Source organism: Desmodus rotundus, chromosome 2, assembly GCF_022682495.2.
Source record: "Desmodus rotundus isolate HL8 chromosome 2, HLdesRot8A.1, whole genome shotgun sequence".
NCBI classification, from domain to species: domain Eukaryota; kingdom Metazoa; phylum Chordata; class Mammalia; order Chiroptera; family Phyllostomidae; genus Desmodus; species Desmodus rotundus.
Genome location: NC_071388.1, coordinates 2,330,621 through 2,345,168, shown reverse-complemented (window position 1 = coordinate 2,345,168; position 14,548 = coordinate 2,330,621). Strand labels below are relative to the sequence as shown.

Here is a 14,548-nt window from a genome sequence, read left to right as displayed (position 1 = left end):
ATCAGCCAGAGTCAGTACTTACAGAAACAATGTCAGAAGAACGGCGGGGTGGGTTACAATTTCCCACCATTATAATTTTCCACTGTTGCAAATCCTCACTGGCATTTTTTCTTCCATTTTTATGGAAGTTAGATGGTTGTAGCCAAAACATTTAAGAAAACTAAAAAAACTCAGGACCCAGTCTAGTTCACAAGTGAAAAAATAAAATTCTACAGACAATTTACTGAATTAGAAATTAATATTCATAACTGTATAATAGATTCTATTGAAACATAATTTTTTGCCTAAAATCACCCTCATTTTTATCAAGGAACCAAATTAAGACCAATTCATTTACTGCATTAAGTACAGTTTCGATTTGGCCTGGTTATTTGCATAAACAAAAAATAAATAGCAATTAGTCACATAGGCTTTCTGAAATCCGCTTTGTGGGAGTGTTACAAGGAATTTCTAGATTGAGCCTCTCGGGGTGAAGAAACGAAGCCGCACAGTTGCCACCAGGCTTTGCCTGGGACACCTATAGGTTTGGGTGAACTCCTCAAGTTCTCGAGGTCCCCAAAATGTCTTGAGGTTCTTCCTGGCCATCTCCCAGGAAAGCAACCTTTGCTCCTTCCCTGGAAAGACTGCCAGGAACCACGTGAATAACTAAGGTGCCAGGCCATTTCTCCAAGTGGCTTTTATCAGCTCCAAAGTCAATCTTTATTCTTTAAAACATTTTGTTGACATCCAGAGTCTAGACATGTCTCTCTCAGACGTGAAATTCTGTCAAATTCTTGGCTAATAAATCCACAACTGGAAACTGGAAAAAATCAGATTACTATTGGATTCATGTAAAGAAACATATTCCCATGAAAATAATAAACTCACTCATTAAGAGTTTCCAAATTCTGGAGGGATCAGCTAGGGAGAAAATATAAATGCTTCAATATTGCTGCAATTTACCAAATTGCTCTAAGAGAACAAACAAGTTTTTAAAAATCAGCAATATTTTGAACAAAGTAGTAAGGACAGTAATTACCCTCAGTTCATTCAGTACCACAATCATTCCTGTTTCTCCCCATTATCCACCACTATCTCCACAAACCATTCATTTCCCAGAGCCCTAAAAATCCCTCCTATTTCAAAAGTATGATTTGAAAATTCATTTTCAGAAATTCATATTTATTTATTTATTTTTATAGAGGGCAAGGGAAGGAGAAAAAGAGGGAGAGAAATATCAATGTGTGATTGCCTCTTGAGTGCCTCCAAATGGGGACCTGGCCCACAACCCAGGCATGTGCCGCAAATGGGAATTGAACCAGTGACCCCCCCCCTGCCCCATCTCACAGTCCAGTGCTCAATCCACTGAGCCAATCCAGCCAGGGCAGAAATTCATATTTTAGAATACGTTGGAAGATGCAACATTTTTGCAAATGCATCAGAGGAAAACAGTGACAAAAAATGTTTAAAGTGGTATGGTGGCAGATCTGATTATAATGCAGTTGACAAAGGAATTCACTTTTTTTGGTGACGACGTTTTAAGGTAACCGCCAGGATTACAAATGGAAGTACACCATACCGCGAAACCAATGAACTCGTTCCTCACTGTCAATTGTCCCTGGGGTTTCTGCTGGGACATGACAATTGGTTTTGGAGGATCAAAGGGAACTTTCGGAGGATCATTAAAATGATCACTTTGCTTTACCATGTGCCTTTCTTTTTCTTTCCTAATTTTTCCATTTCCCTTCTTGAGCTTCCTTCTCCAAATATCCTTCCTTCCCATGTGTCCCTCTCCTCTGCCCTTTCTCATCTTTTTTTCACTTCCTCAGTCCCTTCTCTTTTCGCTTCTTCCTTCTACACAATCCTTTCTTATAGGGAACTGTTCCACGCGTGGGAAATGTAGCCCAGTTCCCACTCGGAAAAGCCAGTGGGTGCGAGGTTCGGCAGGCAGGACCCACGCACACGGACAGGTTCTCCTGTGGGGAATCAGGCCTGCATTGTACCTCGGCTGCTGTGAGACTTGCTTTTGCTAAAACTCCCTCACCCTGGATTGAGGCAGCAAATGTTTACTGAGTATCTTTAACTTCCTAAAGTCTGTGCTAAACCACCCAAGTATGGAGTGTAACCAGTTCAACCACTTTCCCCCTGGAGCTGTAACATCCTTCTCTTTGAAGTAATCAGTAGCATTCTGTCCTTGGTTGTCTGTGAAAGGTAATCACCTACAGTGAACCTGTGCATAGTAAATGAGGACCAACCTCCATGTAATGTGCCCAGAAAAGCAATAAAAGCCTGTCCAGGCAGGGGTCAGGCTCTCTTGGGCTCTCTCTGGCCCTCTCGCCCTCTCTCACTTAGAGAGTGGCCATGCCGTCCCTTTTTCTCCACAGGATTTCTGTAGTCCGTGTGAATTTGTCCATTGCTGCCACAGCACACGGATCCCGCGGGCTGGGATCCGCGTCACTTTCCAACTTGCACCAAACCTCTGTGACTCACACAAACCTTCTGCGACTTCCCTAGTCCCTTTTAGTTTGCCCTTTTAACTCATCTAGAAATGACCAACTTTAGCACAACCTCCCATCAATTCGATTTCCTTCAAAATCTATTGCCACAATTTATACCTTTTATTACCCAAACCATGTATTTTTTCCCAACTTAATTAGCATTTTCCATTTGTGACAACTAAAAGTAAGTCATTAGCACTCTTCTAGACCGACAAATTCATGAATACATTTATAACTCTCAGAAACGGTTTTCTTTCCACTGGCAAATACACTCACATTTTTATTCTCGGCGATTACTGTACCCCTTTTGTGTGCTCCAAAGTGAGGTGCTTGATGATCCAGTGACCCGGGCAGTTTTTAGGGGACTGGAGGAGAAGTGGAGGACGTATCAGGCTTGGCACGGCTGGAGCCGCTGAAGTTTAAAAATGCCTGTTTCCCGCTTTCCCTTATCTTTCTGAGTTTTACTGTGTGAGAGGGGAGTGAGATCTTTTCCCCTCTTTAAACCATCAATTTAGATCCTTTCCAAGCAGAATCCTTATGATGTAAGGGAAAAGCTTGCACATTAAAGATCTTACCCCATTTACCAGACCTTTGGCACCACAGTTCTAATTAGTTTAAGATACAATCTCCTGGACTCTGAGACCCAGTTGCTTCTTTCAAAAGAGAAACAAAAACAGTATCTGAAGCAAAGACAAAGTTCCAGCAAACAGGTGTTCTCAAACTAAATCCCCTGAAGGGAGGGGGCTGGGACCAGACTTGGAACCTTATCTGACACCAGGACCCGGACAGGCCCGAAAGGCACAAAGCCCAAATGGCAGAGGCCGCAGATTCCCGGTGGATACAAAACAGCAGAGATCAAACCAAGCTCCCAAAAGATAAGAAAGCAAGCTACAAGTCGTAACCAAAGTTTCATTTCAGACAGATGAGGGAAACCCCCGAGACCTCTGAAACAGAGACTTCCTCCAGCAGCTGAAGAGAGAAGCCACAATCACAGGCGATTGAAAAGCCGTGTGCCACCAGAAAAGCAAACGAGACCCACACTGAAATGAAAAGAGTGCCCCAACCAAATCCCACACTGGGAACTGGGATTTTTTCTTGTCACTGAGCCGTGCCTACTGCCAAGCAGTGCCTGTTGGCTCCTACCGGGTCCCAAACGGTTCAAAGAACCCAAGTGGCAGGGCAGGGCTCCCGGCCGGGCACACCAGGGACGTACCCAGCCTGGGCACGTGAGCCCACTCACCACCTGCTTCTTTTCACCAACAAGGCATTGAAAGGTGGCTGATGCTTGAGAGGAAGAGCAGGGAGAGTCCCCGAGATAAAGCCTCTCGGCAGCCCCTGAGAGATTCCTGCAGTTCCTGCCATGGGGTTAGCCTGCCACAAGCAGCTGGACTCTAGCCCGCCCTCTGGGCCTCACTGGAGCCCACATTGTCCCATCTGGAGTCGCCAAAAACTGTAATTGAACACAGGGCCAGCTGCCTGCCACTATGAAAGCCAATACTAAAGAGACAGGTGCCCATGTCAAGGAAAGGTATTTATTTTCAGGTGCCGGCCACCTGGAAGATGGGGGACTGTCGTCTCAGAGCCCATCTCCTGGGAAGATGGGGACTCAGGTCTCAGAGCCCAGCTCCCCCTCTCCATGGAGGCAGAGGTTTCATAAGGAGGGAGAGGGGACAGAACAAGGAGATCAGGGGAGGAGTTTGCAAAGTTCCGTACCTGCCAATGAGCACCGTCCTGTCCAATAAGGCAGGTGAGGGTTCCAGGTGCATCATCCTGGTTTAGTCCCCTGGCCTCACATCGTCCCAGCTTCATGTCATCCTGGCTCCATGGATGAAGGTCAGCAACTCTCCCAGAGCTGGGATGCCTGAAGGTCAGAGTCTGTATCCTTTGAAGTTAGTTCCTCGGATTTTTATGCAAACATGCTGATCATCTACCAGCTACACATCAGTCAGAATCCGCCCCTACAGAAACAATGTCAGAAGAATGGTGGGGTGGGTTGCAGTTCCCCATTACAATTTCCCACTGTTACAACCCCCACGCTGGCTCGAGAAGTGGGTGCAGCCAGGAAAGGAAGGGAAAGAAAAAAGGATGTGAAAGGATTCGAACCAGTTTTCTCATCTAGAACATGCTAGTAGACCTATGGATGAAAAAGAGGGTTCTGTGGACACCCCGTCACAGGGGGATCAGATCCCAAACCCCTGACTGGGTAGGACCTGGTGGCCAGTCACGCCCCAGGCCTGTCACCTCTTTAGGAAAGGGCTTCCTTTGGCCTGGAGCCAGCCCTGGGCATTGTTTCTGTGCAACGAGGTTAACACCCTCTTGAAAGGCCCCCTTTCAGACCCTTCTTCAAAAGACTGCAAGAACAGCCCTGACTGGGGTGGTGCAGTGGGCTGGATGTCGTCAAAGGGCCTCTGGTTTGATTCCCAGTCGGGGCACATGCCTGGGTTTCAGGCTCAGGTCCCAGTAGGGGGAGCACGAGAGGCAACCACACATTGATGTTTTCTCTCTCATTCTCCCTTCCTTCCTTCCCCTCTCTCTAAAAATAAATAAATAAAGTCTGAAAGAAAACCAAGGGGGAGAGAACACCACCTCAGCCAGCCTGCGATCGTTCTCCAACTTGCTTTCTCCCACCTCCATGTAATCCCCCTTCATTCCCAACTCGTGGAGGAATCTGCAAACCGTTTCTCTTCAGAGCTCGCCTCCCTGAAGCCGTACTCAGCTCTGGCTCGAATAAATTCTTAGAAAAATTCTCTACAAAATGTTTGAGCGTTTGTGCCAACAGACCAAATGATTCCTAAAGTCTGTTGAGACTATTCTGTGGCGAGAGTTCATCTTGCCCATCCGATGCTACTGAGTCTCATGTAGCAAGTTCCTAGGGTCAAGTAGAGTCATTAAAAAAATCCCCAGACGTCACTGTGTTCTCATAGGCCCGGAGTCTCCCGGTGGCCCACGGCTGTCTGCTGGGAGAAGCATGTGCGTGGGGGCCGATGGAATCCCAGCAGACCCCACTTTTCTAGGGAGGTAGCCCGAGAGGGCCGGTGGCTTCCATGTGGCTGCAAGGACCCATTAAGGTCCTGGGCTCGATCATAGGTCCTGGTGGGTTATTAGGGAAAAGTAGTGTCTTTGCGTATAGGAGTCCTTAAAGGTGCCCTGATGTCACCCAGGGAGAACCCAGTCAGCATTGCCCAGAGGGAGAGCTGTGAGAAACTCCAAGACGAGTGCAGTGGAGCGCCCGCCCACGATGGGGTCAGTGCCCTTCTCAGGGCACGACGGGGCCCACATGGAGCTCTCGGGCTTCCCGACTCCAGCACTGAGGGCAGCAAGTGTCTGTTGTTTAAGCCACCTGGTCTGCGGCATTCTATTGTAGCAGCCTGAGCAGACTTCGCATGCTTTTGATATAACTGCATTTTCAAAATGTAACTGCTGTGTAGATTGAGAAAAGATGGTACTTTGTTTTGTTCAGATTTTACCACCAGTTCTGCGTTCTGGAAAACCTCACACCACTACCACCAGCCATGAGAGATCACACCTGGACCAGGCTGTGTGGATGTCACAAGCTTATGTTCGTGACACAGTCTTTCCTGTCACTCAGCCGGGCACTTGCTTGGCGAGCTGCCTGTGGAGCAGCCCAGCACCAAGAGTCACACACAGTAGCTACGCTATTCGCTCAGCTGTCACTGCGTGCAGGTTCACTCAGAGTAGGGCGTCAACACACTTACGATCCTACTCACACTCTGACAACCTGAGAGAGCACAATACACACACACGCACACACGTACACGCACACACAGAGCAATCCGTTGGGGATAGTGAACCCGAGTCCCAGAGTCTCGGTCTGCAGGTCCGGGAGACAGCACGGGGTGGGGTGCAAGGGAGTCGTCAGCATCTTGTAAGAAAGGATCTCCGGAGCCAGGTGGACAGCAGGGCAGGCGAAGTCCTCCGTCTAGCAGGGCAGAGCCCCCAGCGGCCGATGCCAAGGGAGACCAGCATGGTGTGGGGCAGCCCGCTGGCGTGTGGAGCTCAGCTGTCTCCTCAGTGGTCTGGAGCCTGCCTCAGTTACACCTGGGAAGCGGGGTACTCTACCCTTCTGGGTCTCCTGATAGGTGTCTTGGCTCCCCTGCTGGCAAGTGGGGACTTTGCTCGGGAGCCCATCTGTGGGTGGGCCCGCTCTGCAGACGCGGCCGCTCTGACACATGGGCAGATATGTCTCCTTGCAGACGTGTCTGCTCTGACTTAGGCAGTTTCCCTCTTGATCCAAAGTGTCACGGCCGACTGGCAGCCGTTTTAGTTGGCACGAGTGACTCCATTTTATTTTATATACTGTATGCTGTCTTGATCGGACCAACGCCATTGTATTGGTCCTGCTTTCCACAGTGGAGCTTATGCCTGTCCCTGTCCCGGGCTGTGTGGAGCTCGCACCTGTCCCAGGTTGCGTGGAGTGACGGCATTCGTGGTGAGTCAGAGCAGAAGTCAGCAGGATCCAACACACAGGGGAGCAAGCTGTCTCCTTGGCGCATCCAGGGAAGATGCAGAGATGGTGAGACTGGGAAAGGGGAATGCCCTGTGGAGGCCCTTGTACTGGCCCGGCAGGGAAGGAGCCCCGGCCAGGACGATGGCAGTGGGGAGGGGGCCCAGAATGGGGGGCTAGTTTGGCTGTGGGGAGTGAGGGTCACATAAGGAGTCAAGGCAAAGTCCCAGGGCCCTGGATGAGGCACCGCCTTCTGACATGGCGTGTGTGATGGGTAATTTCGCCGGTCTCCTTGGCAGGGCCAGGGGACCCAGTTCTGGGCTCAGTCCCAGGCAAGATCCTGCGGTGCAGGTATTGTTTCGATGTGATAAATGTTCGCATCGTAGGTCACCACCTTCCACTGGAGGTAGGTCACTGGAAGGCCACTCACCACATGAGCCCTTCAAGTGCAGCCACTCCCAAACTGACTCTGAAGAGTCGGTGTGTGAAATAATGTAGAAGGTCTCACAAACAGTTTTTTAATGACTACCCCTTGAAATGATATTACTTTGCATATATTGGGTTGAATAAACATGCTACAATATTCAAATTAATTTCCTCTGTTTTAAACTTTTAACGTGGCTTTAGTTTAAAATGACATCGTGACTCACGTGGTATTTCTATTGGGCGACGCTGATCTAGACTTTAATTCTGGGTAATTCTAAACATTATTTTTGGGTTCTTCTGTCTTAGTATTTTTTAAAAAGGAATAACCCAATCTCCTACGGAGCTTGCTCGCTTTTACTTCTGTTTCCCACAGTAACTCTTGGGTTTGTTCCTCTCCCAGTTCAAACTGTGAGGCCTTGTAAAACGGAGAAGATGAATTATATGCCCTGAGATTTCAACGCTGTTTGGCTGGATGAACGTTCCTGTTTCTAGGTTCTGAGGTCACTTCCTTGAATACTTTTCCAAGCATTTGAACGTTGGCTCGTGGCGCTCGCGTGACCTGCTGCCGTTGAGGAGGCCGGTGCCAACCTGCCTTGGTTCCTCTGCAGGAAACGCTCTTTTCCTCTAGGGCAGCGGCTTTCGACCTTGTCCTCTCGTGGCACACGTAAGCTGATTTCTAAAATTCCGCGGCATGCCAAGAAATAGCTTCTGTTTTCTGCCTATCTGACGACAAAAAAAAAAAAAAAAAAAAAAGGTACACTTCCAAGGCGCTCAGAGCAGAGGGCTCTCGAGTTGCTGACTCAGGGAACAGAGGTCTCGCCCGGCAGGAGGGGTGGGGCATTGCAGGTCTCACTCATCCTTGGGGCACACCAGGTGGAATGAGGCTGCCCTGGAAGTTCTCAGAATTCCCTTTGTCTCTGACAGCCCATAATTTACTACAGGGTCTCTAGGTGTGACTTTTTCTTCCTTTTTTTCTCTTTCTTATTCTATAGGTCCTTTTATTCTGAGGTTTTTCAGTTTTTTGTCTTTTTTTTAATTCTAGGAAATCCAGCTCCATTATTTCTGTAGTGATTTCCTTTTTCCTTCTTATTCCTCTGAGAATAAGAAGCACATGTACATGAATCACCCATATTTCTTGTTTTTCTTTGATCCTTTTTATTTTTGCCCTTCTTTTAAGGAATTTCCGCAATCTGGGTTTCTAATTCACCCACATGTTCTCGAGTTCTGCTACTTATTCCCTTCAATGGGCGCTTCATTCAACTATTGATTTTTTTCATTATACTTGGTTCCTTTTTTTAATGTTTCTTTATTAGTGTTTCATTTCCTCTTATTACTTGATAGATAATTTAGCAGGCTAATTTTAACTTCTGGGACTTTAACAACATTTCTGCTTCTGGCGGAATCTGTAATCCAGTGTCTGGCTTTGTTTGCTTGTTCGTTGTGTTTGTTTTGGAAATGGTTATGCTGTTTTGCCCCGAGAGCCTGTTTTCTCTGGCGGGGCTGGTGGGCATGGCAGGGCACGGCTGTCAGGCAGCGCTGTGGAGGGGGCTGGTGGAGGGGCTGGCCTCCAGGCCACTCTGTCCCCAGGGGGTGAGTGGGGACAGATCAGCCTCAGACACCCATGCCACCTCCAGTCACTCCACTCTCAGCCAAACAAACTTCGAAGGTCTGCTCTCTGTCCTCTGCCCCAGGGAGAGGCCGCCCAGGAAGAGGTGCTCTTTGGGCTGTGACCTGGAGGTTTGGGAAAGCAGGTGGCACTGCCTGGCCAGGCTTGTGTTTGCCCCCCTGTGGCTCTCAGCTCCTCACAAGCACAGGGCTTCGGAAAAGCCTGAATATTTCCTCCCCGGGGACAGGTCCCAGTCAGCATCGGTGGCGGGCAGGTGCCATCTGCCCTTGGCATTGGCGGGGGCAGGACCAAGGGCAGAGCCTGAAGTTCCCTCCCCCGCCAGCCCACCGAGTCCTGCTTCTGGCCAAAGCCCCTGACCCTTCAGAGCAGCCTCCCCGCACCCCCTGCCCGACTCTTCAGGAGCGTCTCATAATTTTATCAGTTCCCCCTAGAGTTCCTCCTGGGCTTTTCTTGGGCAAATGTGCACTTTTGCTGATTCAGCATCTTAGTTGAACCTAAAAGTAGAGTTCACTTATCAGATATTTACCAACTGTTCTCACTGCAAGGCCCTGGGTTGGGTGGCTCAGCGCTTGTCCCCCAGGGCTGCCTCCAGAGCAGCGGAGAAAAGACAGGAAGTAAACAGCCACGCAACCAGGTGGTGATGGAAACTGTGATCAGTTCAGAAAGGAGACATACTAGGAGCCTCTTGGGGGACTGACTTATCCTCGGGGGTTGGGGAAGGCTTCCTGGAAGAGGTGGCATTCGAATTGACGCTAGAGAAATGGTAGCATTAGCCACTGGGAGGATCTGACCCGGGGGACAAGGGAGAAGGGCATTTGTTAGGGTGAGGTGGTTTAAAAAATATGCTTGTGTATTTAGAGTTAATTGCAGAGTAGAAGTTTGGTTAACACAGTAGAATGTTCTTTGTCACAAACAGTGACTGGGTAGTTTATCTACAGGGTGGGGCAAAAGTAGGTGGACGGTTGTGAGTACGAGAAATGCAGAATGGACTCTTGTATTATCATTTACTAATGTAGTGTTTCCCATACGAACAACTGTGCACCTACAATTGCCCCACCCTGCAGTTATTTAAATGATCTCAAACAGTAAATATGTATTTTTGCTGGTAAGTGTCAAAAAAGTTTCTTCAGTGGCCAAAAGTGTTATTTTGGGTAGTAAAATTGATTATAATAGTAGGTGGCATGTATGTGCCGTGGAAGAGCTGGCAGGAGAGGCCGCGGGCCCAGGCCTGCTCTGGAGCGAGCGCTGCCAGAGAGCAGCGGGGTCTCCCTCAGAGCAGCGGTGGGGGGTGGGGGCAGTCTGTGGAAGCAGCGAGGAGGCTGCTCGGGGGTCCAGGTACAGCGGGCAGTGGACAGTGGGCGGGGGAGTGTGTTTTGCAGATGTTGAGGAGCTGGGCTTGGTAGGATTGGGTGGTTGGATTGGGTGCTGAGCACCGGGGAGGGACCTCCTGGAGGGGAAGCGGGTTTGGAGGGGAATGGGGAGCCGACTCCGTGGGTACTGACTGTGACCTGCCTGTCGATGTTTAAGGGGAGCCCCAGAGCTCAGAGGAGAGGCCTGGCTGGGTGACCACGGCCTTCGGGGGTGGCGGAACGGTGGGGTGGAAGTGGTCGCGGCGTTCCTCACTGGAGACCAGTCCTGACTTGGGGTGGACGGTTCTTCGGTGGCACTGGCCTTTGTTTGGCCCCTCTGGCCCCTTCCACTCACTGCTGGAAATGCAGCCCACGCCCCCAAGGCCACCTCCCCTGGTGGCTGGAAGCCTAGAGGGAGTGTGGAATGGTGAAAAGGGCCCCAGGCAGGGTTTGAACATCAAAGTTTGTACAGGAGGAGGAACAAGGGCCAGAGACGCAGAAGACACGCCAGGGCCGAGCGGCATCAGGCGGAAGTGGAGTGCAGCGACCGTTTTTACTAGAGGGGGGTCAGCTATGGACCGGTGCGGAGAACCCAGATGTGTCCTCGGCTTTCAGAGCCTGCAGGATGGTGAGGACCCAGCGAGGCAGGCCGGTGGCTGGAGAGCGGTTGGGGGTGCCAGCCAGGGTGAGGAATGGGGGCAGAGAGAGTTGGGGGGCTTGTGCGGCCCCTGTGTGTGTGTGGACAGATTCATAGACGGCAGCTCCACATCTGGATTTTCTGGGACAGTATCATTCAAAAAAATTTAATTTTTTCCCACAAAGACAATTCATTAAAGTTTTATTTAACTTTACAACTGTGTTATAATTTTCATACAATGCATACGGATCAGAAAAAATTTTCAAATTAAAACTCCTCAGCATAATTTTTAGTTGCAAAAATATGTTTTGCTTGTTTTGAAGACACAGCCCCAACTGATCTGGGTCGAGTCGCGCTGCCATTGCCGGTAACCTGCTGAGGACTGACCCGAAGCTCCGGGGATTCCAGGAGAGCAGTTCCCCGAGGCTAAGCCAAGGGGGGCCTTGGCCTGGGGCTCCGGGAGCCGCGGGTGAGTCACTGCCCGCTTCGGGGGCACACCCCCCCCCCCCCCGGGGGCGCACAGCAGGGGTAATGGGCCGCATTGGACATTAACCAGGGAAACACGCCCATGGACCCGCAGGGCCTCTGAGTCACCCTCTGGCAGACTCAGCCCAGCCTGCGGGCTTCAGCTCTCTGCTGGGTTTCTTCAGTTGCTCCATCCCGTACTTCCCTGTCTGAGTCACGCGACGAGGTCGACTCTGCCTGCGCTGAGTTTAAGTAGCTGGCTTGAAGGAAAGTCACAACACAGCACTCGTGTGCACACACACGCACACTCCCCCCCAAACAAGTCGGGAGGTCTCCCTACTCTGTGCAGGGCACTCACCCAGCCCGGCCCTACTGTGCTCCATCCCCTCCTCTTCCACCAGGCCTGGGACTCACCACAGCGATCTCACGCCCTGCCCGGAGGTCCCAAGCTGCAGTTTCGAAAACCTCCACGTGGAGGAGGGCAAAGGAAACCCACAGGGCACTGTGGTGGGGGAAGAAGAACAGAAACTGCCGAGGCTCCTTCTTGGGCTCTGATTCGCTGTGAGAGGGCGGCCAGGGCCAGAGCTGCCTCCCACCAGCAGTTGGAGTGCGGCCGCAGGTGGAGGGGACATAGGTGGGGGAGGTCCAGGGTGAGCACTAGGGACTCCAGTGAGGGGCACGGAGTGTGAGAAGAGGGGAGAGCGCTCGGGCACGGAGGAGCAGGGACACCCCCTCCTGTCCTCTCCCATTCCCCTTCCTCTCCCCTCTTCTCCACCCTGCCCCCCCCCCCTCCCAAGCAGCAGGGCACAGAGAGAACCAAAGCATCAAAGCTCGCCTGGGTGCGGTTGTTTGCTGTGGGTCATGTGATGTGACCACTGGATGCCTCCGGTCCTCACCTGACCCCTATGTGAATGTTTCTGACAGCTCACAATGCTTTTTCTGTGTGAATGGGTCCTTCTGACAGCTTGAACAAGCCCCCAGAACACACCTGGGTAAAGGCAGGGAGATTCTGAGGACGCAGGTCCAGTGAGCTGACATCCTGGGTCACGGTATTGAGGGACCAGAGCCAATCACACTTGGATCTCCAAAGGGAAAGGGGTCTCAGCAGAGACCCGGGGTCTCGAATGACTGGCTCAGAGAGTTGCTGTTGATCAGAACTGGCCCCTTACCTCGTCAGCACTGCCTCTGCCCGCAGCCCGGCCCGCCTCTGGGCCTGGACCCTGGCTTCCATCTCTTTCAAAACTTGAGCTACACTCAGGGGTTCAGGCGTGCCCGCCAAGGACAAGCAATCTTGTGTAGAGCAAGTGCTCTTCAGGACAAGAGTCCTACTTTAAGCAAAGAATTTTTCTTTCCCGGTTGCGTGCTCCCCTAGTGGTGGCAATGGAGTATTTTACATAAAATCTCTGATACATAAATGTGTAAGGAAGCATGTCGCATAATTTTCTAATGATGTTTATTTGCAATGAAGTGACTGCACCATGGCCAGTTACTATGGAGATGCATTCACTCATCCCTAAGACACCTGCAGGCTGGTGGAACCCGGTCTAACCCGCAGTGAGATGCGCCCTTGGTGCCCCGTGCGGCTCCGAGGCTCTCTGTCGTCGGGGCCATCGTCAGGGCGTATTGGACGTGGCTCTGAGGTCTGGGGAGCCCAGCTGGGTCCGCTGCGGTCAGATGGCTGCCGTCTGGCTTCAAGGTCGGTGCGGTGCCCCAGGCCCAGCCAGGTTTCCCTGTGACCGCAGGCTGACCCATCAGCCCACTGCCCAGCCTTGTGTGGGCAAAGCTGGGGTGGGAGGTCAGCAGGGAGGAGGGAGTCTCAGAGAGGAGGTGGGGCTGGAGGCTGGCTGAGGGGGCTCTTACTCACCCAGCTTCCTCACCACCACCTCCCCACCTGCTACCAGCCGCCCTGCTTGGGTGTCGGCCTCATTGACTTCCTTCCGTGTCTTAGGTTGTGAGCTTGAGTGACGGGCCCATGGGGAGTGGGGGGGCTGGCCTGCTGGCAGCCTGAGCATACCACTGCCACCTGCCAACACAGCGCCGGGAACAGGACTGGGACTGGGACTGGGTCCTTGGGCCCGTAGGGTTATCACCATATAGGTGATCCAATTTTAGAGAACAGTGGGACACATTTTAAATATATATCTTTTAAAAGGTTAACAAAATTGAAAACAGGGTGGCTGTTAGGGTCGAAATTGTGCCTCCCCCACCCCCACCCCAGATTCTTGCGTCCAAGCCCTGACCTCCAGCATTCGAAGGTGACCGCATTTGGAGACGGGGCCGTAAAGAGGTGATGAAGGTAAAATAGACTCATTCGGGTGGTCCCACCCCAGCATGACGGTGACCTCACGGAATGAGGAGACTGGGACACAGACCGGAGGGGAGACCGGGGAAGACAGACAGAAGACGTCCGTCGCCGGCCACAGAGAGCGGCCTCAGGCAGAACCCTCCCTGCCCACACCTCAATCTCAGAGGTCCAGCCTCCAGACCACGGAGAAAATACACTTCCCTTGTGCAAGCTGCCCCGTCTGTGGCGCTTTGTGGTGGCAGCCCAAGGGACTGTCCCCACGGCCAGGGGATGGCTCCCTCTGCTGGGTCTTTATGTTAGAAGCCGAGTGATGCTCCGGAAACACCACCTTGCCCAAAGGTCAGCACAGAACAACGAACCGGGAAACGAGTGCTCACCCGGCACCGTGAGAGAACCAGGGGAGGAGGAGGGGCCGTCTGTGGACTGGGAAGCTCACTCTCCTCAGAATCCGCTGAGCCCTTGATCTCGGACTTCCCAGTCTGCAGAACTGAGAGGAATGAATGCTGTGTTTAAGCCAACGAATAAACAAAGTGCTCAGATGCTTCTTTATAAAATCCTTTCTATAAAGAATATAGAATCTGTAGAATTCTGTATAGAATCCTTCACCTGTAATCAAGGTTGATATCAAAATATTTAGCAACTGGATTGGCTCCCTCCTGTGCCAGGCAGGGGGTGAGACTACGAGGGCTGGGAGGAAGGGTCTCAGGGACGGGGCCGGCCGAATGGAGAGGACTTGGGAGGGGGCTGCCAGGGGGCAGTGCCGCCCCAGCCTGTATGAAAGATGCAGCCGTGCTGGG

General features: G+C 51.4%; 1 long non-coding RNA gene across 1 annotated transcript; it reads left to right on the top strand.

Moving 5' to 3' along the window:
* Positions 1-7,890: 7,890 nt before the first annotated feature.
* LOC123479631 (uncharacterized) lies at positions 7,891-14,131 on the top strand. The gene is made up of 3 exons (XR_006655303.2): positions 7,891-8,032; positions 11,305-11,450; positions 13,665-14,131. It is a non-coding gene; the product is annotated as an uncharacterized lncRNA (long non-coding RNA).
* Positions 14,132-14,548: the final 417 nt, after the last annotated feature.